This window comes from Hyla sarda, chromosome 12 (assembly GCF_029499605.1).
Source record: "Hyla sarda isolate aHylSar1 chromosome 12, aHylSar1.hap1, whole genome shotgun sequence".
In the NCBI taxonomy this organism is placed as follows: Eukaryota; Metazoa; Chordata; class Amphibia; order Anura; family Hylidae; genus Hyla; species Hyla sarda.
In genome coordinates, this window is record NC_079200.1 from 18,134,475 (window position 1) to 18,158,609 (window position 24,135).

The 24,135-nt window shown below is 49.4% G+C and overlaps 1 protein-coding gene and 1 pseudogene across 6 annotated transcripts in view; one reads left to right on the forward strand and one right to left on the reverse strand.

Moving 5' to 3' along the window:
- The window catches only part of CNTNAP1 (contactin associated protein 1), a 354,100-nt gene that overhangs the window by 215,003 nt on the left and 114,962 nt on the right, over positions 1-24,135 (reverse strand). The gene's annotated exons all lie outside the window — the stretch shown is intronic.
- On the forward strand, positions 15,832-16,000 carry LOC130297173 (U2 spliceosomal RNA; annotated as a pseudogene).

Sequence of the window (24,135 nt, forward strand, 5' to 3'; positions counted from 1 at the left end):
TAAGGTGAGCGCATTACTTGTACTTTCCTCTGAAATCGGTAATGGCACTTGGAGCACCCCTCTGCCTCCTTTCTTTTTTTTTATGGGATTCAAAATTTTAATACAGCAACAGTAGAGTTAATGAAGTTTTAATGGCCCCCGACAGCTAGAGATGATTATGCCCCATGTTAATGAGCAGAGTAATTATCCCTGGGAAACGCCTTCATGTTTTTTGGATCTAGTCATCAGGGTGATACACCTCTCCACAGACACACAGTCACCCTATACTTGCCAACCTGTTATTATCTCCTCTGGAGCCACAATCTTCATCGCTGAATCACACACCGGATGTGGCCCTTAATTTACACTTTAGTCTCTGAAATCTTTACCCCTCGGCACTGCTGGAAAGGTCACCAGGGTTGAGGGATAATTCTTCCCAATCTCAAAGCACAGAACTTCTCATCAAAGCCAATGCTATGTACCTTCACATGACTTCAAAGAGAAGGGGAATTATCTTATCTAACAGGTACAGATCTCTCTTTGGAGTATTTATAGGGCACTTAACACAACTAAGAAGAAGGGGGAAAAAACACTGAATATTATGTTATGGAGAAGACAAGGCCAAGAAAAATAAAACCTTCCCACCAAGGTTATAAATATCTTGTCATGACCAACTGGGGAACAGGGAGAGTGAGCCCTAAACTGACCCTAAAAACACTCTCCCTGCCTACTTGCCCATCCATCCTAAGCGATAGATCGACAACTTGGAGACGGTCCCTGCCTGTGCTAAAGTGCAGTCGTGTAAAAACAAATATATACATAGTTGGTCAAAGGCCAGAAACAGAAAACTACCAGACAACCAAACAGGATACAAATACTAACAGGGCAGAATATAAACAGGCAAACTGATCAGGAACATAGGACACTGTTGTTACGCCGAGCGCTCCGGGTCCCCGCTCCTCCCCGGAGCGCTCGCTACACTCTCGTTACTGCAGCGCCCCGGTCAGATCCACTGACCGGGTGCGCTGCGATACCGCCTCCAGCCGGGATGCGATTCGCGATGCGGGTGGCGCCCGCTCGCGATGCGCACCCCGGCTCCCGTACCTGACTCGCTCTCCGTCGGTCCTGTCCCGGCGCGCGCGGCCCCGCTCCCTAGGGCGCGCGCGCGCCGGGTCTCTGCGATTTAAAGGGCCACTGCGCCGCTGATTGGCGCAGTGGTTCTAATTAGTGTGTTCACCTGTGCACTCCATATATATACCTCACTTCCCCTGCACTCCCTCGCCGGATCTTGTTGCCCTTGTGCCTAGTGAAAGCGTTCCCTTGTGTGTTCCTAGCCTGTGTTCCAGACCTCCTGCCGTTGCCCCTGACTACGATCCTTGCTGCCTGCCCCGACCTTCTGCTACGTCCGACCTTGCTTCTGTCTACTCCCTTGTACCGCGCCTATCTTCAGCAGTCAGAGAGGTTGAGCCATTGCTAGTGGATACGACCTGGTCACTACCGCCGCAGCAAGACCATCCCGCTTTGCGGCGGGCTCTGGTGAATACCAGTAGTGACTTAGAACCGGTCCACTAGCACGGTCCACGCCAATCCCTCTCTGGCACAGAGGATCCACCTCCTGCCAGCCGGCATCGTGACAACTGTTCACAAAAAGATACAAGTACAAAGGACAAAGATCAGATCAACCAAACAGGATATAAATATAGAACAATGTTCACACTGGACATATAACTAACAAACAGATTAGGTCCAGAACACAAAACTGGGAAATGGATGAGTCAGCAGAGACTCCAGGAACCAACAGGAATAAAAACTCAATCCTCCAGTAAACCTCCAGAAAACACGGGAATGTCTTGTTACTAGAACTCAATCTCCCAGAGTACACCATGGAGCACGAAGATATCTTGTACTAAAACTCAATTCGCCAGAGTCCCATTAAAAGGTCACAGGGATGTCTTACAAAAACTCAGAACAAGGATACAAAAAGACTCACAGTGTGAACAGCGACTAGCAGAACGGAAATACAATCCTAAAATCCGACTAATGAAACAGACTAAAATCTACTAAACAAGACTATTTAACAAGATAAGATAAATACAAGGTAAAAGCTCAAGCAGACATAGTCAGAGTATTGCACAGACAGAAATAATAATAGCATTATTGCACAAACAAAGTGTATTGCACTAAATAACCAGCACTAAATGCAGGAGAAGTCTGGCTTAAAATAGACACACCCAAGTTCTCATGCGTTCAGAGCATTAACCATTTCCTATCCAAGGAGAATAGAAAACTGCTCTGAACATCCTAGTGTGTGAATAAACATGTGGTGTCCCGGTACCGTATTGCATACCGTACCTTGTATGGTGGTCCCCAAAGTCAGAGTTACTACGTTCAGGTAGGGTCCCCCAGGTGGGACAGCCCCTAATCGCCTCCTTCTCTAACTCTATAATGTTTAAATGTAAATATTTAATATAATGTATATAAGTGTGCTTACCTTGGTCGCGTTGCAGGACCTTCGGTCATGTGACTATGTTGATTCCTCTAAGGTATGTTGGAGGACTTTTGGAGGTCCTTGGGTCACATGGATGCCCATCACTCTCTGTACAGAAGATTGACAGTTGTTATGGACCAGTGAGCTTAAGTCCAGACCCTGCCCATATAAGGGAGCTGTAGCCAATGATCACTCTCTTGGGTTGCTGCTCTCGTGGATCCCGGACTATCAGGACGCAACTTTCCAAGACAACCTAGGCCAGAAGCCTGCCGGCCTCAGCATAAAACGAAACCATGAGTTAAAATCTCAATCCCCGCTAAAGCTAGCGTGATTACTGGACCGAATCTAAACCCCTAAATCCAGTGGATCAGCGCAACAATTACCTTCCTAAGCTCAATAGACTCACAAGGTCCCAACCACTTGTCAAGCTCTAATAGACTTTGTTATATGGACTGTTCCTGTTCATTCTTGCATATAATCTTTAGTAAAAGTTCCGACAAGTTTCAGCAAAACCTCCGGTTGTGGACAATCAATTATTTCCTATCTCCCTATCGCTCTTGGGATGGGTGGTGGTAGGACAAGCATATAGAGAATAGCCCTAGCATCACGAATAGAAAGGGTTAAGCAAGCACCCTTTAGTAACCGCACAGCTACACTCCCATTTACCCTACACCCCCAAGCTACCATACACACCTAAACAGAAAAATACAAAAACGGACATTACATTTCTATAGAAAGCTGCTGTGCTACTAAGGTGCCCCCAGGGTAGGTGCTGAGGCTGCCCAGAGCTCGAGGTTTTTCATGCAAATGAGGTATATGATGGAGGGCTAGATTTCCAGATTGTGTTGGTGGTTTATATATATATATATATATATATATATATATATATATATATATATATATAAAAGTTAGATGCAATAGTATTATACTGCAGCAAAAAGTGACTGGTATGTAATGATATCTGGAATAAATAGGGTTGTCTAGTCATAGAGAGAGGTGGCATATTACTAGGATATGTAGTAATATAGAGAAAATAAAACACTGTCCGGGCTTACATTGAACCAGCAATTGCAAAACTATAACCCCCAGCATGCACAAACTACCAACGGGCATGCTGGGAGTTGCAGTAGTGTGCCACCAGCTGTTGCATAACTACAAGTCCCAGCATGTCCTTTGGCTGTAAGTGCATGCTGAGAGTTGTAGTTTTGCCACAGCTGAAGGCACACTGGTTGCAAAACACTGAGTTTGTTACCTAACTCAGTATTTTGCAATCAGTGTGCCTCCAGTTGTTGCAAACTACAACTCCCAGCATGCACTGATAGACCGTACATGCTGGGAGTTGTAGTTTTGCAACAGCAGGAGGCACCCTGGTTGTGAAACACTGAGTTAAGTAACAAACTCTCAGTGTTTTGCAAACAATGTGCCTCCAGCTGTGCATAACTATAACTCCCAGCATGTATAGTTATTCAGTGCATACTGGGAGTTGTAGTTTTGCAACAGCTGAAGGTTTGCCCGCCAAGTTGAATGTATCACACGGGCGGGGGTTTACAGCGAGTTTTCTGCTTCAAGTTTGAAATTCGGCAAAACACTATACAACACCTACACAAAATAAAAAGTAAAACACTACTTATCTACATACCCCTACACAGTTACGCCCCCTCCCCCCCCCCCAATAAAAGTAAACAATGTCTTGTATGGCACTGTTTCCAAAACGGAGCCTCCAGCTGTTGAAAAACAACAACTCCCAGTATTGCCGGACAGCCACTGACTGTCAAGGCATGCTGGGAGTTTTCCAACAGCTGGAGACACCCTGTTTGGGAAACACTGCCGTAGGGTATTTTGGTGGCGGAAGCAAATCGCCAATTTAGGCCTCAAATGCGCATGGCGCTCTCTCACTTCGGAGCCCTGTAGTATTTCAAGGAAACAGTTTAGGGCCACATATGGAGTATTTCCGTACTCGGGAGCAATTGCGTTACACATTTTGGGGGCTTTTTCTCCTTTTACCCCTTATGAAATGGAAAAGTTGGGATCTACACCAGCATGTTAGTGTAAAAAAATTAAAGTTTTTACACCAACATGCTGGTGTTGCCCCATATTTTTTTTTTTCACAAGCAGTAATAGGAAAAAAAGGACCCCAAAAATACCTCATGGAAATACCTCATATGTGGACACAAAGTGTTCTATGGTGCACAAAATGGCTCAAAAGTGAGAGTGCATCATGTACATTTGAAGTCTAAATTGGTGATTTGCACAGGGGTGGCTGTTTTACAGTGGTTCTGACATAAAAGCAAAACAATAAATACCCACATGTGACCCCATTTTGGAAACTACACCCCTCACGGAATGTAACAAGGGGTATAGTGAGCCTTAACACTCCACAGATGTTTGACAAATTTTTGTTAAAGTTATATGTGAAAATAAAATTAAAATAAAAAAAATGTCACTAAAATGCTGGTGTTACCCTACATTTTTCATTTTCCCAAGGGAAAATAGGAAAAACTAAATAAAATTTGTAGCCTCATAAGTGGATGTAAAGTGCTCTGAGGGCACACTACAATGCTCAGAAGAGAAGGCCATTGGGCTTTTGGAGAAAGAATGTGTCCAAAATTTAAGGGCATGTGTGTTTACAAAGCCCCCAAGTGCCAAAACAGTGTAACCCCCCCCCCACATGTGACCCCCCCCCCACTATTCCAAAGATCTGTCAAACGCCAGTGGGGTGTAAATGCTCACTGCACCCATTATTAAATTCTGTGAGAAGTGTAGTTTCCAAAATGTGGTCATATGTGGGGGGGGGGGGGGTCCACTGTTTTGGCACCACGGGGGCTTTATAAACGCACATTGCCCCCGACTTTTATTCCAACCAAATTCTCTCTCCAAAAGCTCAATGTCGCTCCTTTTCTGAGCATTGTAGTTCACCCACAGAGCACTTTAGATCCACATATGGGGTATTTCCATAGAAATGGGGTTACAAATTTTGGGGGGCTTTTTCTCTTATTACCCCTTGTGAAAATGAAAATTTTTTCATTTTCACGTCCAACTTTAGGGAAAATTTGTCAAACACCTGTGGGGTGTTAAGGCTCACTGTACCCCTTGTTACGTTCCTTGAGGGTTTTAGTTTCCAAAGTAGTATGCCATGTGTTTTTTTATTTTTTACTGTTCTGGCACCATAGGGGCTTCCTAAATGTGACATGCCTCCCAAAAACCATTTCAGCAAAATTTACTTTCCAAAAGCCAAATGTTGCTCCTTCTCTTCTGAGCATTGTAGCATGCCGCAGTGCCGTTGACGTTCACATATGGGGAATTTCCATACTCAGAAGAGCTGGGGTTACAAATTTTGGGGGGCATTTTCTCCTATTCCCCCTTGTAAAAATTTTACATTTGGGGAAAAACCATTTCAGTGAAAGAAAAAAAAAATTTATTTACACATCCGACTAACGAAAAGTCATCAAACACCTGTGGGGTGTTAAGGCTCACTGTACCCTGCCGCTAGACGTGTTATCCCCTACCCAAAGGTTAGGGCATAATATGTCTGATCTGATGGGGGTCAGGACGCTGGGAACCTCCACGATCTCCGAAACGGCAGCCCAGTCATCTGGTGCACAGAGCGATCACCCCCTTCGTTCATGCGTGGTGGCCTAATATGGGAGGTGTTACCCCGTACCCTTGCTGCCCTGTCCGTCAGCCTCCATTCAGTGTGCCCTGGACCCCTTGTACTTGTTTCCCCCATGTATATATGCTTTGCTATGTATTAGAATAGAGGAAAAAAGTGACGGTGCTCAAAATTAAATGGATATTGTATCTCAATTATATATTTATAAAAAAAAAATCACAATAATAGTCACATAACAATCACTTAAAATATCTGTATGAAAAGCGACTGCGCCCTTGTGGCTTACTTCAAGCTGTATGATAACATATTTAAACAAGAAAAGGGATAAAATATTCTGGGAACTGCTGCTGAAATAAAGTGCAATATTAGTGCCACTAATAATTATTGCGCATAAAATAAAATAATATTTATTCAGCGTATATAGAAATAAAGTAGAAATGTAAAAACAGTACGGCGGTTCTATTCACCTCTCACCTATCCCACCGATAGCAACGGAAGACAGGAGTACAGATCACGGTAGTATGTTCTTGCAGCCCCTGGAGTTGGCGGCGCAACTCCGATATCACTGGCTGAACTATGCCGGCTCTGACCTTGTGTGGGTACGGCAGTGTGTTCTTGCAGCTCCTGGAGTTGCAACTCCGATGTCACGGGCTGTAGTATGCCAGCTATGACCTTCTACGGATATGTGCAGGTGTTTGATAGCTGTATGCTTGTCTTGAATGAAGGTTGTGGAGCTCTGCTCTGTGGCAGGTATATGTAACACCAGCGTCCTCGTGTTCTTTGGGAGCGAGGAGCTCTTTGATTGACAGAGCACTATCTGTCAAGATCACTCAATTCAAGCAAGTAGCAGTATGCTGGGCAGCATCAGACCTCACTGGACAATGGCATAGTCATGTATATTTTCAAGCTGGACGCGTTTCAGGATCGCCATAGATCCTTTCCTCGGCAGTGGGGTACAATATGATAAAAGCTATCCGATTTCAAAGCATATATAGGCACATCTTTACCTAATTAAAAACGTCATACAGGTTCATAGTAAAACCAGGGCATGGAATAAATGCCATCCCAGGTGTCAGATACCTAAAGCCCATGTGCTGCGGCATACATGTTCTAAGAGTTAGCAGACCATCTCCAGAAGATTTCCATCGGGGCCGAGGAGGCCTGCTATCAAGTCCCGCTGCCCGAGGACAACAGAGACTGGCCAGCAAGGTATGCCGAAGTCTTCAAGAGGGCCGTTGCCGGTGAGCCTGTCACCCCACCACCGGACCTGGGGATCCTCGGCGGAAACCTACACAGAGGAATCGGAAGCAAGTACCCCGGCTGAGGCACCATTGTCTACCCCTTCATCTACCCCCAGACCAGAGCCTGCGCTCCAGGTCCAGCAGCCCCCAGCACATTCCCAGTCACCACCATTACCTAAGTGGCTATTTGGCGATGAGCCTGCATTAATCCTGTTCATGATGGACCATCTCTTACCCCTGCCAGGGAAGTCCCATACTTCTGTCCCAACCGCCCAGGCCGAGAAGGTCAAATGGGAGGCCGAAGTGGCTGCTTCAATTCCCTGGTTGGACTTGATGAACATATGTCTTTTTTCAACCATACTAACTATGTAACTATGTAACTATCATGGAAGAGTTAAGCTCACAGAGGAGAAGAGAATATGGCCCTAAAGTAGTGCTTTATGAAGTATGTCAAATCCAGCAGCAAGACACTAAAAGCCTTGAGGCCCCGTATATCAGAAGGCTGGAACAACCCCAAGAGGGAGAACCACCCCCTAGAGTGGCGGAGAGCCACAGTCATCAAGTTCGACAGAGTTAGGGGGTATGGCACACTAATGGACAGTCACCACGGTGGTACTATTCTGGTCAACCAGAGAGTGGTGAAGAGAGACTACCTTTCTAGACCTCTACACTCCCTAGAGTGCAGGGAGATTGTAGAATACACCCTGGTACAGAGCTTGGGAGGGGAATGGGCAGCAGCTGTCACTAGGCCCAAGAATCCAACACAAATCCCCTTTGCCTACTTCCCCTCTGAAGATTGGGATTCAGATCCATTTGGTCTCCTGCCACCATGCGTCAAGAAGAAAGTCATCCAAGAATGGTATCCTGAGTCACCAGATATCTACGTTGAGGGTCTTCTACAGATGTTCCCAGGCCTACTTCTGTGGTCGAGGAGGTTTGGCCTAACCAACGGGCGCTAACTAAAGTACCTCGGCCTACTCCTGCAGAGGAGGAGGTTTTTGCCAGCCCAACAGGCACCTACACATGATTCCCCTGTGGCATAAGCTGCTGCTGTACAAGTGGTGGTCACAGTGTGCCTGACCATCACTGATTCCTGTAACGTACCGGTCAGGTGACAGGAGGTGGATCCACTGAACCAGAGGGGCGATGACGCGGGCCGTACCAGGGGAACGGAATCTAAGGGACTACTGGTCTTCACCAGGGCCCGCCGCAAAGCGGGATGGTCTTGCTGCGGCAGGTAGCCCCCAGGTCGTTCCACCCGATAGCGACTCAACCCCTCTGGTAGCTGAGAAAGGCGCGGTACAGGAGGAGCAGGCAGAAGCGAAGTCAGACGTAGCAGAGGTCAGGGCAGGCAGAACAGGTTCACAGGCGATAGTCAGGCAACAGGTCAGGGCAGGCAGTACGGGTTCACTAGCAGTAGTCACGGGCAACGGTCGTCAACAGGCAAGGGCAACACAGAACACTGGAAACGCTTTCACTCGGCACAAGGCACTAAAGATCCGGTGAGGGCAGGAAGGGGCAGGAGACATTTATAGGGGCCGAATGGGCCAGGCACCAATCAATGGTGCGCTGGCCTTTTAAATTTCACGAAGCTGGCGCGCGCGCGACCTAAGGAGCTGGGTTATGCGCGCCGGGAGACAGAAGCAGCGCAGGAGGATGGGGCTGCAGGTACGGGGACACGGGATGCGGCGCATGTGTGGGGATCAGCCGCCACGCTAACCGCATCCCTGCCGGAGGAATCCCTGTGCTCTCGGCCAACATGTCTGACCGGGAAGCGCCGGGACAAAACAGACAGGGGCAGCGAGCGCTCCGGTACAGAGGAGGGGACCAGAGCGCTCACTGTAACAGTAACCCCCCCCTTTGGTCTCCCCCTCCTCTTGGTACCAAGGAAACTGAGGATGAGGCTGCGGTCCAAGATGTTCTCTTCAGGCTCCCAAGATCTCTCCTCAGGACCGCAGTCCTCCCAGTAGATCAGAAAAAATGTTCTCCCCCGGATGGACTTTGATGCCAAAATCTCCTTGACAGAGAATACATCCGTAGTGCCGGACACAGGGGTAGGAGTAGTGACCTTGGGGGAGAAGCGGTTAAAAAGGGCAGGTTTTAGGAGGGAGACATGGAAAGAATTGGGGATTCTGAGGGAGGAAGGAAGATGGAGTTGGTAGGATACTGGATTGATTCACTTCTTGATTTTATAAGGTCCCAAGTAGCGGGGACCCAACTTGTAGCTGGGAACCCGGAATCGGATATATTTGGAGGAGAGCCAAACTTTGTCACCAGGGATCAATTCTGGAGGAGCTCTGAGTCTCTCGTCTGCCTGGAACTTCATGCGGGCAGAAGCTTTGAGGAGAGCAGTGCGGGGTCTCTCGCCAGATGGAAGAAAAATCTCGGACAAGGTCGTCAACAGCCGGTACGGGAGAGGAGGAGGACAGCGGCAGAGGGGGGAGAGTATGGCGACCAAAGACTACAAAAAATGGAGACTTGATCGAGGCAGAGGAGTGTTTGTAATTATAAGAAAATTCTAAATGATGTAGATAGTCTCCCAAAATTTGATTCACCCGTTCCACCTGGCCATTGGACTGGGGGTGATGGGAAGATGAGAAGTCCAACTTGACCCCGAGCTGACCGCAAAGAGCCCTCCAAAATTTGGAGACAAATTGTACCCCACGGTCAGAGACAATGTGCTTGGGAACACCGTGGAGGCGAAAAATATGCTGAAAAAACTGTTTGGCCAACACAGGTGCAGAAGGAAGACCAGGCAGAGGTACGAAGTGGGCCATCTTCAAGAAGCGATCAACTACGACCCAAATGACCGTCATTCCATGGGAGGAGGGAAGATCGGTAACAAAGTCCATGGCGATGTGGGACCACGGAACCTCAGGAATAGGGAGAGGCAAGAGGAGACCAGCAGGCTTCTGCCGAGGTGACTTGTCCTGAGCACAAATCATGCAAGCTTGGACGTAATCCGAGACATCTTTCTCCATGGTGGGCCACCAGTATCTTTGGGAGATGAGCTGAAGAGTCTTCTGTACCCCAGGATGGCCTGCGAACAAGGAGGCATGGCCCCACTTGAAGACTCGTAGACGCTGACGTGGAGGCACATAGGACTTGCCTGGAGGGAGAGAGCGCCGATCCACTGGGGCAGCGGCAATTAGGCGCTCAGGCGGAATTATATGTTGGGGAGTTAACTCGTCTCCTAGCACGTCGGAAGAGCTGGAAAGGGCATCAGCCCTGATGTTTTTGCTCGCAGGACGAAAATGAATCACAAAATTAAAGCGAGCAAAGAACAAGGACCAGCGAGCCTGACGTGGATTAGGCCTTTGTGCAGATTCCAGATAGGCAAGGTTCTTGTGGTCCGTGAAAATACTCACAGGGTGGATGGAGCCCTCAAGAAGATGCCTCCATTCCTCGAGTGCCAATTTTATGGCCAATAGCTCCCTATCACTGATAGAATAATTTCTCTCAGCAGGAGGGAAGGTCTTGGAGTAGAATCCGCAAGAAAGTGTCTTGCCCCTGGGAGACTTCTGGGTAAGTATGGCTCCGGCTACCACGGAGGAGGCATCCACTTCCAGGGAAAAAGGCTTGGTGGGGTCAGGTCTGGACAGTACTGGTGCGGAGGCAAAAGAGGCTTTCAGTGACTGGAAGGCCTCTTCAGCTTGAGAAGGCCAAGATTTGGGATTAGCCCCCTTTTTGGTCAGGGCTACAATGGGAGACACCAGAGTGGAAAAATGGGGAATTAATTGCCTATAATAATTGGCGAAACCCAAAAATCTTTGAATGGCACGGAGTCCAGAGGGGTGTGGCCAGTCCAGAACCGCTGAAAGCTTGGCTGGGTCCATCTGTAGCCCTTGGGCTGAAATGATGTACCCAAGGAAGGGAAGACTGGACCGCTTGAACAGACACTTCTCGATCTTAGCATACAGGCGATTCTTTCTAAGGCGAGAAAGAACTTGACGGACATGGACCCGGTGTTGGTCCAAGTTGGAAGAGAAGATAAGGATGTCGTCAAGGTATACAACCACGCAGGTGTAAAGCAAATCTCTGAAAATGTCGTTGACAAACTCTTGGAATACAGCAGGTGCGTTGCACAGACCAAAAGGCATCACCAGGTGTTCAAAATGGCCATCCCGTGTGTTGAAGGCGGTCTGCCACTCATCACCCTCTCGGATTCGGATCAGATTGTAAGCTCCTCGCAGATCCAACTTGGTGAAGATCCTAGCCCCACGGAGATGGTTAAAAAGCTCAGAGATCACGAATGTACTCCGACATGGCGAGAGTCTCAGGTGGTGAGAGTGGGTAGATTCTACCCCGGGGTGGAGTACCAGGCACCAAATCGATTGGGACAATCGTAGGGTCTATGAGGTGGAAGAACCTCGGCTTGCTTCTTGCAGAAAACATCAGCGAAGCAGTGGTAAGGCTCCGGAAGACCAGGTGGCGGAGGAACAACGGGGTCTCGTTTGACAAGAACAGACTTGAGAAAATGACTGCAGCAGGAAGGACCCCACCTCAGGATCTCTCCGGCGGACCAATCCAGGATGGGACAGTGGCGCTGGAGCCATGGCAAACCCAAGAGGATTTCAGAGGAGCAGAAGGGAAGAACCAAGAACTCCCGCGTCTCAGTATGCAAAAATCTGACGCCCATCTGTAAAGGTAAGGTACGGAACTGAACAGTGGCAGACAGTCTCTCCCCGTTGTCAGTAGAAATGAAGAATGGCTTGGGCAGACGGACGACAGGGATTTGATGCTTGTCAATCAAGGAGGCATGGATGAAATTGCCAGCAGATCCAGAATCCAAGAAGGCGAAGGTAGACTTGGGGGAAAAGGAAAGCTGCACAGATACCATAAAAGACGTGGAGAGGAAGAGTCCACACCTAGCAACGCCTCTCCCACGTTTACTAGGTGCGAGCGTTTCCCGTACGCGGTGGACGAAGAGGACAGTCTCTGAGGAAGTGCTCGGTACTGGCACAGTACAGACGCAGGTTCTAGTCTCTGCGACGACTCCGTTCCTGCGGGGTCAGGCGAGTCCACCTTGGCTCGTTCGGACAGGAACTGGTCGGACAGTAACTCGAGATGAAGAGAGCACTGCGACAGGAACCCACGGCACTGCTTCGGATCGCCGTCATACTTGTCCGGCAAGGACAAACGGATTCTGGCACTGGAGACGGCTGCGGGCTGTGATGGAGCAGCAGGTGCAGGTGACGGCTGTTGCTGGCCAGACAGGAGTTGCTGCATCGTGGCGGCCAACTGGGCCAACTGTTGACCTTGCTGGGCAATCTGCTGATTCTGTTTAGCCACTACGGTGGTAAGATCAGCAAGGCTAGGAAGAGGCGTCTCAGCGGGATCCATGGCCGGATCTTACTGTAACGTACCGGTCAGGTGACAGGAGGTGGATCCACTGAACCAGAGGGGCGATGACGCGGGCCGTACCAGGGGAACAGAATCTAAGGGACTACTGGTCTTCACCAGGGCCCGACGCAAAGCAGGATGGTCTTGCTGCGGCAGGTAGCCCCCAGGTCGTTCCACCTGATAGCGACTCGACCCCTCTGGTAGCTGAGAAAGGTGCGGTACAGGAGGAGCAGGCAGAAGCGAAGTCAGACGTAGCAGAGGTCAGGGCAGGCGGAACTGTTTCACAGGCGATAGTCAGGCAACAGGTCAGGGCAGGCAGTACAGGTTCACTAGCCATAGCACGGGCAACGGTCGGCAACAGGCAAGGGCAACACAGAACACTGGAAACGTTTTCACTCGGCACAAGGCACTAAAGATCCGGCGAGGGCAGGAAGGGGCAGGAGACATTTATAGGGGCCGAATGGGCCAGGCACCAATCAATGGTGCGCTGGCCCTTTAAATTTCATGAAGCCGGCGCGTGCCGGGAGACAGAAGCAGCGCTGGAGGACCGGGCTGCAGGTACAGGGACACGGGATGTGGGGCATGTGCGGGGATCAGCCGCCACGCTAACCGCATCCCTGCCGGAGGAATCCCTGTGCTCTCGGTCAGCATGTCTGACCGGGAAGCGCCGGGACAAAACAGACGGGGGCAAGGGCAGCGAGCGCTCCGGTATGGAGGAGGGGACCAGAATGCTCACTGTAACAATTCCAGCTTATCCGATGTGTCGTGGGACACTCATGTCAGCCCTGTGGAGGGAAACACAGTCTCGTGGCCCTAGGTACATGTCCCAGCCAAGAAAACAAGCTGACCATTGATGCTGGGATGAAAAGTTGCCCGTCCACAGTGCCTGAATCTTGTAAGATGTTTGCTACTATTTGAGTCAAAGAGGCTAACTATATTTTGTGCGGAAGCATTGTTGTGTCACAGTTTATGCAACGTTCAAGAAAAAGTTGTGGGAGCCCTTGGGGGCTGTATGGTAGTGGTGGTATGGTATCGGTATAGGAGGGGTTAATGTTAACCCTATAGTTCGTGACCCCAGGCTGAGGGCTGTTATGCTGAGTCAATGCTCTGGCCTATCGCCACCCTTCCCAGTAACGATAGGTGCATGAAATGACTGAAGGTCCACAAAGAGATTGAACTTGAACTTTAACAACTTTACTTAAGTGCTTGCAGTATCCAAGGCACAGTAACAGTCTCATATAAACAGTCCTTATCTTGCTTAGTGACTGACAGTTGTTGCGGACCTTGAGCTAGTCATACAGTCTCTGAATTTAGGGTAGATATTTGCAGATCCGTCCGGATTTAGGGGTATTATTAGGTCCGGTGATGCTGCAGAGTGTCTGGGGATTGATAAACTCTAGACTTAGAATTGTTCAGCCGTTGCCGCAAGGCTCGAGCCTAACTCACTGCGTTAGTTGCTGCGCAGATCCTTCTCTCATGACAGCCCAAGAGGTAAGAGAGCGAAACATGGCCGCCGCTCCCTTATATGGGCAGGGGGCGGGGCGAATCCGATTGGTCCGAACATCTGCCATTCACCATTACAGAGAGTAATGGGATTGCTTACGTCACAGGGCCTCCAAAGGTCCTTAAGCTTAATACCATAGAGTTATACCATAGTCATATGACCCGCAGGTCCTGCAATGCTATGGCACAGGTAATTAACCATTTATTTACAGATATGTCATTATATTTACATTAACCTTATATAGACCACTGGTCTATTAGTAGAAATAGAGGCGACAAGGGGTTAATTAAATGACAGGGATCCCTACGTCCTAGGGACTCTGGCTATGGGGACCCACACATACATAGGTACCATATAGGATGCGGTACCGGGACACCACAAAGTGCCTGACAAACTTGTCAGGAAGTTTATTTGTAACCATATGTGTAAGTGTACGTACCTGGCTTATAGCCGTGACCCTTTACTGAAAGTCAAAATGTACCAGAACTGTAGAGCGGGGTACTCTACATATGTATTCAGAGTAATATATTTAGTCTATATTTTTGCACAGATGAATGCACACATTACTGTACTATATTGTTTATCAAGTGTTGTAATAAAATGTATATAACATGTATATACGGAGTTGTCTAAGATGTCTCCTTGTGTTTATGGCGATTTATCTAGGAGGTATCCTGCCAGGTCAGACGAAACATAACTGCCTCACTGCCAGGTCAAATTCCGGCAAGGTACAAAGATTAGCTCCCAATATAATGTGTAAAGTTATGTACCACACATAGTCCATACATCATCAAAATAGTCCACATACATGTAAATATCTAAGTTAGGACTGTAACATCATTCGTAGTCCCAGTCCACAAATCTTCAATGTTTGCATATATACAGTATGTCTAATGTTTTCTCTCCTGTCCATGTGTACAGGGTACTCTACTGGCCAGAGGGTTCCCCTGAGATATAGATAAAAGCACGTACAGAGACAGAGTACAATATGTAAAGGTAACACTGTTGTATAGAATAACAATGTACGTTGAGTTCTGGGGAGAAGTGTTGAGAACCGAAGCGCCCCAACAGCCAAGGCATTGGAAAGATAGCCTCTGGCAGCCCAATTCGCAACTTATGTGTATTGGTGTCTTAAATGTGTTACTAAAGCAATTACAAGGTCAATTACCCCACATGTTTATTGCCCTAAAATATAGGAGCCTGCATGGACATTTACAAGTGCTACATGGACTTGCCCCTGTTTTGTTTTTCATAACCAGACCTGTGAAGGACATTTTGCATAATGCCCCAGGAACTGTCACTAGGCCCCCAGTGGCCACTTCGGTCATCCACCCTCCAGGACTAGGCATCGAGGACAACTATTTAAGAGGGGGAGTTTGTAGTGGCCCAGTACGAAAGGTGTTACCCCATACCCTTGCTGTCCTCTCTGGCAGCCACCCTTCAGTGTCCCCTGGGCCCCTTGTACTTGTTTCGCCCCTGTATATATGTTTTGTTATGTATTATAATATATAATGTGTTGTTGCTTTAAGAAATGTACCATGTGATTGTTCCCAAGGAGGTACCAGTGACCAGGTGATCCCAGGGATGACCTATGGGCTCCCTGCTAGTCTCCCTCATATAAGCCCTGGGAAGAGCCTTTTGGCTAAGATCAAGTGTAGTATATGTTATTGCTTCTCGGCCTTTTGGCTAAGATCAAGTGTAGTATCTGTTCTTATCAGCTTCTTGCCATTTTGGAGCTGGTTGGGATGGGTGCTGCATGGAGGAGCAGGTGTACCGGGGCGTTCCGGGACTGATGCCACAACACCAGCTCAACGGCTGCCCTGTTGTGACCTGTTTGCTTTGGGTCTTGCCATGAGGTTTGGGGGTGTAGAGCCGAGGTACTTTTGTGCCTCTGGGAGTTGTGACCCTGAGGTGCCGAAACTCACTGCACCATATACTCTTCACCTTTGGCACTCACCCTTGGTATCCCGGCCTTTTGGCTAGGATCAGGGAAATTTTTATAGATCCGGCCGGATGACTGAGCAGTATATCTGCACGCATTCACTTATTTATTATTTTTGTATGTCACTCTGCCTCTTTGAGTGTTTTGTTTGTACACAGGATTTGTCATGATGCGGTAGCCCTTCTGAGTGTCCCTTCTGGCGGTCTAGGGGAGGTGTGTGTGGCCATTCGGTTCCTCACCTCCCTGCGACCCCTGGGCATCTTGGCTTCGGTCAAGATGCCATCAGTATACAGCTCCTCGGCTGATACCTTGGTTAACGCCTAGGTTGAAGCCAGGTGCACTTGCGGCCCCTTAGCAGCTTCGGCGAAAAGGGGCATTGAACCTGGATCCTTGCAGGTGCCTTTTGGCCCGGAGTTGAACGGTAGATTTGTTGGGGGGGGGGGGCTCTCTCCTGTTGAAGAAGGGCTTAGCGATAGACCACATCCTTTGTGCACGTTTTTTTAGTGTGAAACGTTTGCACTTTTTCTTGCACTTTGGGTGATAGAGAGCACTTGCCTCGGCTCTGGGAGGAGCTAGCTCTTTCTCTTTCTACTAAGCTGAGGTCCAGTCAAGTCCAGTCCTAGTGTGTGTGTCCAGAGTCATTGGAGGCCTCAAGTCAAGTCGGCAGCCACAGTCAATTGCAAGTAAGCTACAGTCATAGCTTTGTCAGTCAAGTCAAGTCAGTCCCTGTTAGCAACTGTCAAGTCAGCGTGGCCTGCATTAAATTGTCCAGTCCTACTACAAGGGCCAAGCCCTTAAGGTCTCTGAGTCACTGGTCACCTCTGTGGGCCCTGGCTGAACTGTATAGACTTTACCATCTTTTCTACCCTCAGTAAAGCTACCGTTATCCGTAACTTGGCGTCTGAGTCATTATTGCTCCCCCCCCCCCTGCCTGGCCCAGGATCTAGCGGTATACCTTCGGGTAGTATCGAGGATAAACCACGCCCTGGCATCACAAATACAAGGGGTTAATGCCATCTGCCCCTAGGGTAACAACATTTGCCCTCATCACACCCCGTTACCACACATGTCTAAGGGAGGTGGCGTGATGGCTGTGTACTAGCCGCCACACCCCTTCCCACAGACATGAATGGAGGGGGCATGGCATCACGATCACAAAAGACCCCCCACGATCAGACATGTTATCCCCTATCCTTTGGATAGGGGATAACATGTCTAGGGGTAGAGTGCCCCTTTAACCTGTCCTTGTATTAGCAACCAGTACGTATGGACCATTTTTTGAATAATTTTTGTCCCATTTTTTCTGCAATGGATGGCCTTTGACATGGATTATGTCTAGTATATTTTTTTTATGATATGGTCTGGTCTTGTGATGAGGGGACCCTAGGGTGCCAGTGCTTTGTGGGGTGCACATAGAACATGGCAGGCAGCCCGTCTGATCAAATTGTATTGTGGTGGCCCAGGACAGGAGTTGCACCCCTGTACCCTTATTGCCCTGTCAGGCAGCCTCCATACAGTGACCCCTGCCCCCCCCCCCTGCACCTGTACCCTATGTATATTCCTAAGTGCCTGTGTTGTGTAGTGTATTGCATATAAAATGTGTTATGCCTTTAAGACCTGTTGTCATGTGATTATAACCTAGGAAGGTACCAGTGACATGTGACCTACAGGGTGACCTCTGGGACCCCTTCAGAGTTTCCCCCATACAAGCCCTGGGTGGAGCCTCCGCTCTCTGAGTTCCTGCTTCCTGCTGAGTTGCAATGAGGTAAAGTCCTGTCAGAGTGTGTCTGGAGTCCAGAAGAGGCCTGGAGTCTACCACGCAGCCACGGATCCACAAGTCCACTAGCCCCCAGGTCCAAGTCAAAACCTGGTAAGCTACAAAGGAGGTATAGTCACTCTCAGTCAAGTCAATCCAAGTCAATCTGTCTCAAGTCAGCATGGCTCTGCAGCAAATTGTCATAGTCCACCATAAGTCCCAGCAAGCCCTGTGGTTCCTGAAGTCACTGGTCACCTCTTTGGGCCAAGCCAAGCTGTATAGACTGTTACACCTGTCTGACTAAGTAAAGCTGCCGTTGTTCCGTAACTTGGCATCAGAGTAATTATTTGCCCCCGTGCTTAGCCCAGGATCCAGCGGCCTACCTTTGGGTGCTGAAGCGGTTAAACTATGCCCTGGCATCACAAACATAAGGGGTTAAGGCCATTTGCCCCCAGGGTAATTTCATATGTCCTCATCACACCCTCGCCACAACTTTTGGCATCACAAACAGGATACGGGTGTGTGCCTTATGCCTAAAGTACCCCCCCCCCCCCCCCCCCCCCCCCCCGTCTGAACTGTGTCCAGCATTGCAGAGTAAAACGCACGAGATGCGAACAAAAATTGTGCCAGAAAGAGTACGGGACTTTGTCAGTGAAGAGTGTTTAATCCAAGGCGCTTGTGAAATAGAGGGGGAGGTGAAGAAAAGACTGTTATCTGTCATTGTGAACTGTCCTATGCTGACCATGTGTAAAATCAGGTCCGAAGTTATGCCACGTAACAAACCATTGCCTGTACCTGCAAGGGTTAAAGATGTACCAGAGAAGCGCACGAAAATGTCCCGCACTGGTCAACGTCCTACCCCTGGACGTGGAAAGCATGTTGCAGTATCAATGCCGAAGTGGAACTGTAAAGATCCGCCCCTTGTTCCCGGGGGAGTGGAAGTCAGTGCTGCACCACTGACGCACTTCCGTCCGGTGGACATTTTCCCGAAGCCCTGCATAAAAGGAGCAGCGCCGCCGAATCCTCTCAGTTTGCCGGAAGTCTGTGAATGGAGTAACATGGCGGAACAGGCAAGCACTAGGTCAGAGAATCCCAAGATGGTGCCGGAGGCCCGGAAAGTTGATGCAGTGCATATGTTACATGAGCTGGCAGATCGTCTACAACGGATCTCCATCAGGGACGAGGAGGCCTGCTACCAAGTCCTGCTGCCCGAGGACGATGGAGCCTGGACAGCCACCCAGGCAGAGGGAGCGCCGGCATCTTCCCCAGGATCACCGGACCTGGGGATCCTGAACGGAGATCCATACAGAGGAGTTGGAAGTGAGTACCCCAGCTGAGGCCGCTTTCTCTACCCCTTCTTCTACCCCTAGGCCAGAGCAAACCCCCCAGGTCCAGAAGTCTGCAGCACACCCCAGATCACCCCTACTCCCAGAGTGGGTGTTCGGCGATGAGCCGCAAGTAGCCCGTGATCTGCATGAGTACCTGTCAAAGTTACCTGAGTACCTGTAAAAGCTACCTAAGATGGCTGTCACCGCTCCCAAGTACACCCCAAGTCGAGGAACAGCAGTATCCAGTACAGATTTGCCCAGGGCTACTCCTGTCGCTGAGGAGGCTTGGCCTGCTCAGCGGGCACCAACAAAAGTGCCTCGGCCTACTCCTGCTGAGGAGGATGTTTGGACGGCTCAACAGGCACCAACGTCTGTTCCCCCAGTGACGCAAATGGTGGTTACCATCAGCCCCACCATTACTGAGTCTACCCAGGGCCGGATTAACGTAGGGGCTGATGGAGCTGCAGCTCCAGGCCCCTACAGTAAAATAGGCCCAGCCAGCCGCCAAAAAGGCCGCCGAGGAGCGGCCCCCCTCGCTGCCACTACACTACGCTACATGCTGCAGCAACAGGCAGGGACCTCGGGCGCGGCCCGGGCCCACCGCTGCCAGCACTATTACCTGCAAATGGCGCGGGCCCCCTTGCCACAATCATATCATGGCCGGCACCGCCATCAAGTTAATTAATCAGTAATGTGCATGGGTCCGCCGCCACTAAGCAGCCCGCAGGGTCCGCCGTCACATTCTGGACATCCCTGTGTCCCGAAAGATCTTTTCGGGACACAAAGATGTCTCGTTACCTCTCTGCAGCGCCCCCCCCACGTTAACTTTAAAAACGCAGGGGCCGCTGGGAGATAGGGCACGCAGGGACGTCACTGACGTCCCGTGCGTGCGCCCATAGCAACAGCAGAGCGGAGCAGCGAGGAAGAGGACGCACGCGCATGGTAAGGTAAGCTAAGTTGCCAATAGCAACTCCCCCCGGCGAGAGTCAACCCCGCCGATAACAATGCACCCCCCCCCCCCCCTCTACCCTCCCCTCCCCGGTCATGCCCGCTCCGCTGTCTGACATTACCTTGTTCCTCTGCTGCAAGGTCCCGGTCGCAAATCTTCATTTCGTCTGCGACCCGCGCGGGACGCCGACGGTGACGTCACTCACAGCCGCCGCCAGTGAGAAGGAGCAAGGCACGGGCCGGGAGGGTAAGTGTATATGTATGTATGTGTGTGTATTGGGGGGGGGTGTATGGGAGCCTCCAGCTGTTGCAATACTACAACTGCCAGCATGCCCGGAGAGCCTTTGGCTGTCTGGGCATGCTGGGAGTTGTAGTTTTGCAACAGCTGGAGGCACCTGGGTTGGCAAACACTGCCCTCGGGCCTAACCCAGTGTTTCCCAACCAGGGAGCCTCTAGCTGTTACAAAACTACAACTCCCAGCATGCCCAGACAGCCAAAGGCTCGCCGGGCATGCTGGCAGTTGTAGTATTGCAACAGCTGGAGGCTCCCTGGTTGGGAAACACTGGGTTAGGCCATAGGGCAGTGTTTGCCAACCCAGGTGCCTCCAGCTGTTGCAAAACTACAACTCCCAGCATGCCCAGACAGCCAAAGGCTCTCTGGGCATGCTGGGAGTTTTAGTTTTGCAACTGCTGGAGGCACCCTGGTTGGAAAACATCGGTCTATGTGTATGTATATGTGTGCGTTTGTCTGTGTGCGTGTGTGTCAATCTGTGTGGGGGGACCTATGCTAATGTTGGGGGGGGGCCTGTGCTAATGTGGGGGGGCTATGGCTGTCTGCCTATCTAATGTGGGGAACTATACTGCACCTAGTGTGGGGAACTATACTGCACCTAATGTGGGGGAACTATACTGCACCAAATGTGGGGGAACTATACTGCACCTAATGTGGGGGAACTATACTGCACCTAATGTGGGGGAACTGTACTGCACCTAATGTGGGAGAACTATACTGCCTATCTAATGTGGGAGAACTATACTGCCTATCTAATGTGAGGAACTATACTGCACCTAATGTGGGGAACTATACTGCCTATCTAATGTGGGGAACCATACTGCCTATCTAATGTGGGGAACCATACTGCCTAACTAATGTGGGGAACCATACTGCCTAACTAATGTGGGGAACCATACTGCCTATCTAATGTGGGGAACCATACTGCCTATCTAATGTGGGGAACCATACTGCCTATCTAATGTGGGGAACCATACTGCCTATCTAATGTGGGGGAACCATACTGCCTATCTAATGTGGGGGAACCATACTGCCTATCTAATGTGGGGGAACCATACTGCCTATCTAATGTGGGGGAACCATACTGCCTATCTAATGTGGGGGAACCATACTGCCTATCTAATGTGGGGGAACCATACTGCCTATCTAATGTGGGGGAACCATACTGCCTATCTAATGTGGGGGAACCATACTGCCTATCTAATGTGGGGGAACCATACTGCCTATCTAATGTGGGGGAACCATACTGCCTATCTAATGTGGGGGAACCATACTGCCTATCTAATGTGGGGGAACCATACTGCCTATCTAATGTGGGGGAACCATACTGCCTATCTAATGTGGGGGAACCATACTGCCCCTAATGTGGGGGAACTATACTGCACCTAATGCGGGGGAACCATACTGCCTATCTAATGTGGGGGAACCATACTGCCTATCTAATGTGGGGGAACTATACTGCACCTAATGTGGGGGAACTATACTGCACCTAATGTGGGGGAACTGTACTGCACCTAATGTGGGGGAACTGTACTGCACCTAATGTGGGGTAACTATACTGCACCTAATGTGGGGGAACTTTACTGCACCTAATGTGGGGGAACTGTACTGCACCTAATGTGGAGAGCTATAGTGCACCTAATGTGGAGAGCTATACTGCACCTAATGTGGAGAGCTATACTGCACCTAATGTGGAGAGCTATACTGCACCTAATGTGGAGAGCTATACTGCACCTAATGTGGAGAGCTATACTGCACCTAATGTGGGGAGCTATACTGCATCTGATTAAGGGGGACAGGGGACTGGTGAAGGGGGACATGGGACTGATTAAGGGGGTAGGGGACTGGACTCGAGGGGCAGGGACATAATACTCCCCCTTTATAAAGCATTGGTACGGCCTCACCTGGAATATGCTGTTCAGTTTTGGTCGCCTGTTCATAAAAGGGACACTGCGGAGTTGGAAAGGGTGCAGAGACGCGCGACTAAACTAATATGGGGCATGGAACATCTTAGCTATGAGGAGCGATTAAAGGAGTTACAATTGTTTAGTCTTGAGAAGAGACGTTTAAGGGGGGATATGATAAACGTATATAAGTATATAAATGGCCCATACAAAAAATATGGAGAAAAACTGTTCCAGGTTAAACCCCCCCAAAGGACGAGGGGGCACTCCCTCCGTCTGGAGAAGAAAAGGTTTAGTCTAAAGGGGCGGCACGCCTTCTTTACCGTGAGGACTGTGAATTTATGGAACGGTCTACCTCAGGAACTGGTCACAGCAGGAACAATTAACAGCTTTAAAGCAGGGTTAGATACATTCCTGGAACAAAATAACATTAATGCTTATGCAGAATTATAAAACTACATCCCTTTCCCTTATCCCCTTACATCGTTCCCTTCAATCCCCTGGTTGGACTTGATGGACGTATGTCTTTTTTCAACCATACTAACTATGTAACTATGTAACTATGATTAAATATTTAAAAAAATATTTGTTACAAAGATTTTTTCCTCTTTGTGTATGTTTATGGTGACCTATATGTGTACATGGTGAGTTTGTGGTTTTATTGTACTGGGGGTGAATCCCACAGTTGGCCGGCTGTTGGTGGGTTGGTGGTGGGAAAAGATATGGGGGGGGGGGGCGGTTGACACCTTGCATCGGGGCCCACAAGACTTTAGCTACGCCCCTGATGAGGAGACTGAGGATGGGGCTAGGGGAGGGGGGGGTTGCAATGATGAGGAGACTGAGGATGGGGTGGGGGGAATGCGATGATGATGAGGAGAAGGGGATGCTGTGGGGTGCAATGATGAGGAGACTGAGGATGGAATGTTGGGGGGGGATGGAATTATAATGAGGAGGAGGAGGAGGAGGGGAAGCTGGGGGGCGTGCAATGATGAGAAGACTGAGGATGGGGTGTGGGGGGGTGCAATGATGAGGAGGAGGAGGAGGGTGGAATGATGAGGAGACTGAGGATGGGGTGTGGGGGGGGATGCAATGATGATGATGATGAGGGTGGAATGATGAGGAGACTGAGGATGGGGGGGTTCAATTATGATGATGAGGAGTCTGAGGATGAGGTGCGGGGGGGGTTGCAATGATGAGACTGAGGATGGGGGGTGGGGTTTGCAATGATGAGACTGAGGATGGGGAGGGGAATAATATGGAGTGCGGGAGTGAAGAGCCAAGGATGGGTGGGGTGTATGGAGTCATGAGAATAGCGAGGATGTGGCGGAGGGGAGGGGGCATTGGGATGATAAGCTAACCAAGCATGGGGTGGGGGTATTGATAAGACAGAAGATGGGATGAAGGGTATGCAGTGTATGGTAGTATTATATTCAGTGGGTAAAGTGTGTGGCAGTATTTTATTCAGAGGGTACAGTGTGTGGCAGTATTATATTCAGAGGGTACAGTGTGTGGCAGTATTATATGCAGGGGGTACAGTGTGTGGCAGCATTATATTCAGAGGGTACAATGTGTGGCAGTATTATGTTCAGACGTACAGTGTGTGTCAGTATTCTATTCAGGAGGTACAGTGTATGGCAGTATTATATTAAGGGGGTACAGTGTGTGGCAATAATATATTTAGAGGGTACAGTGTGTGGCAGTATTATATTCAGGGGTACAGTGTGTGGCATTAATATATTTAGAGGGTACAGTGTGTGGCAGTATTCTATTCAGGAGGTACAGTGTATGGCAGTATTATATT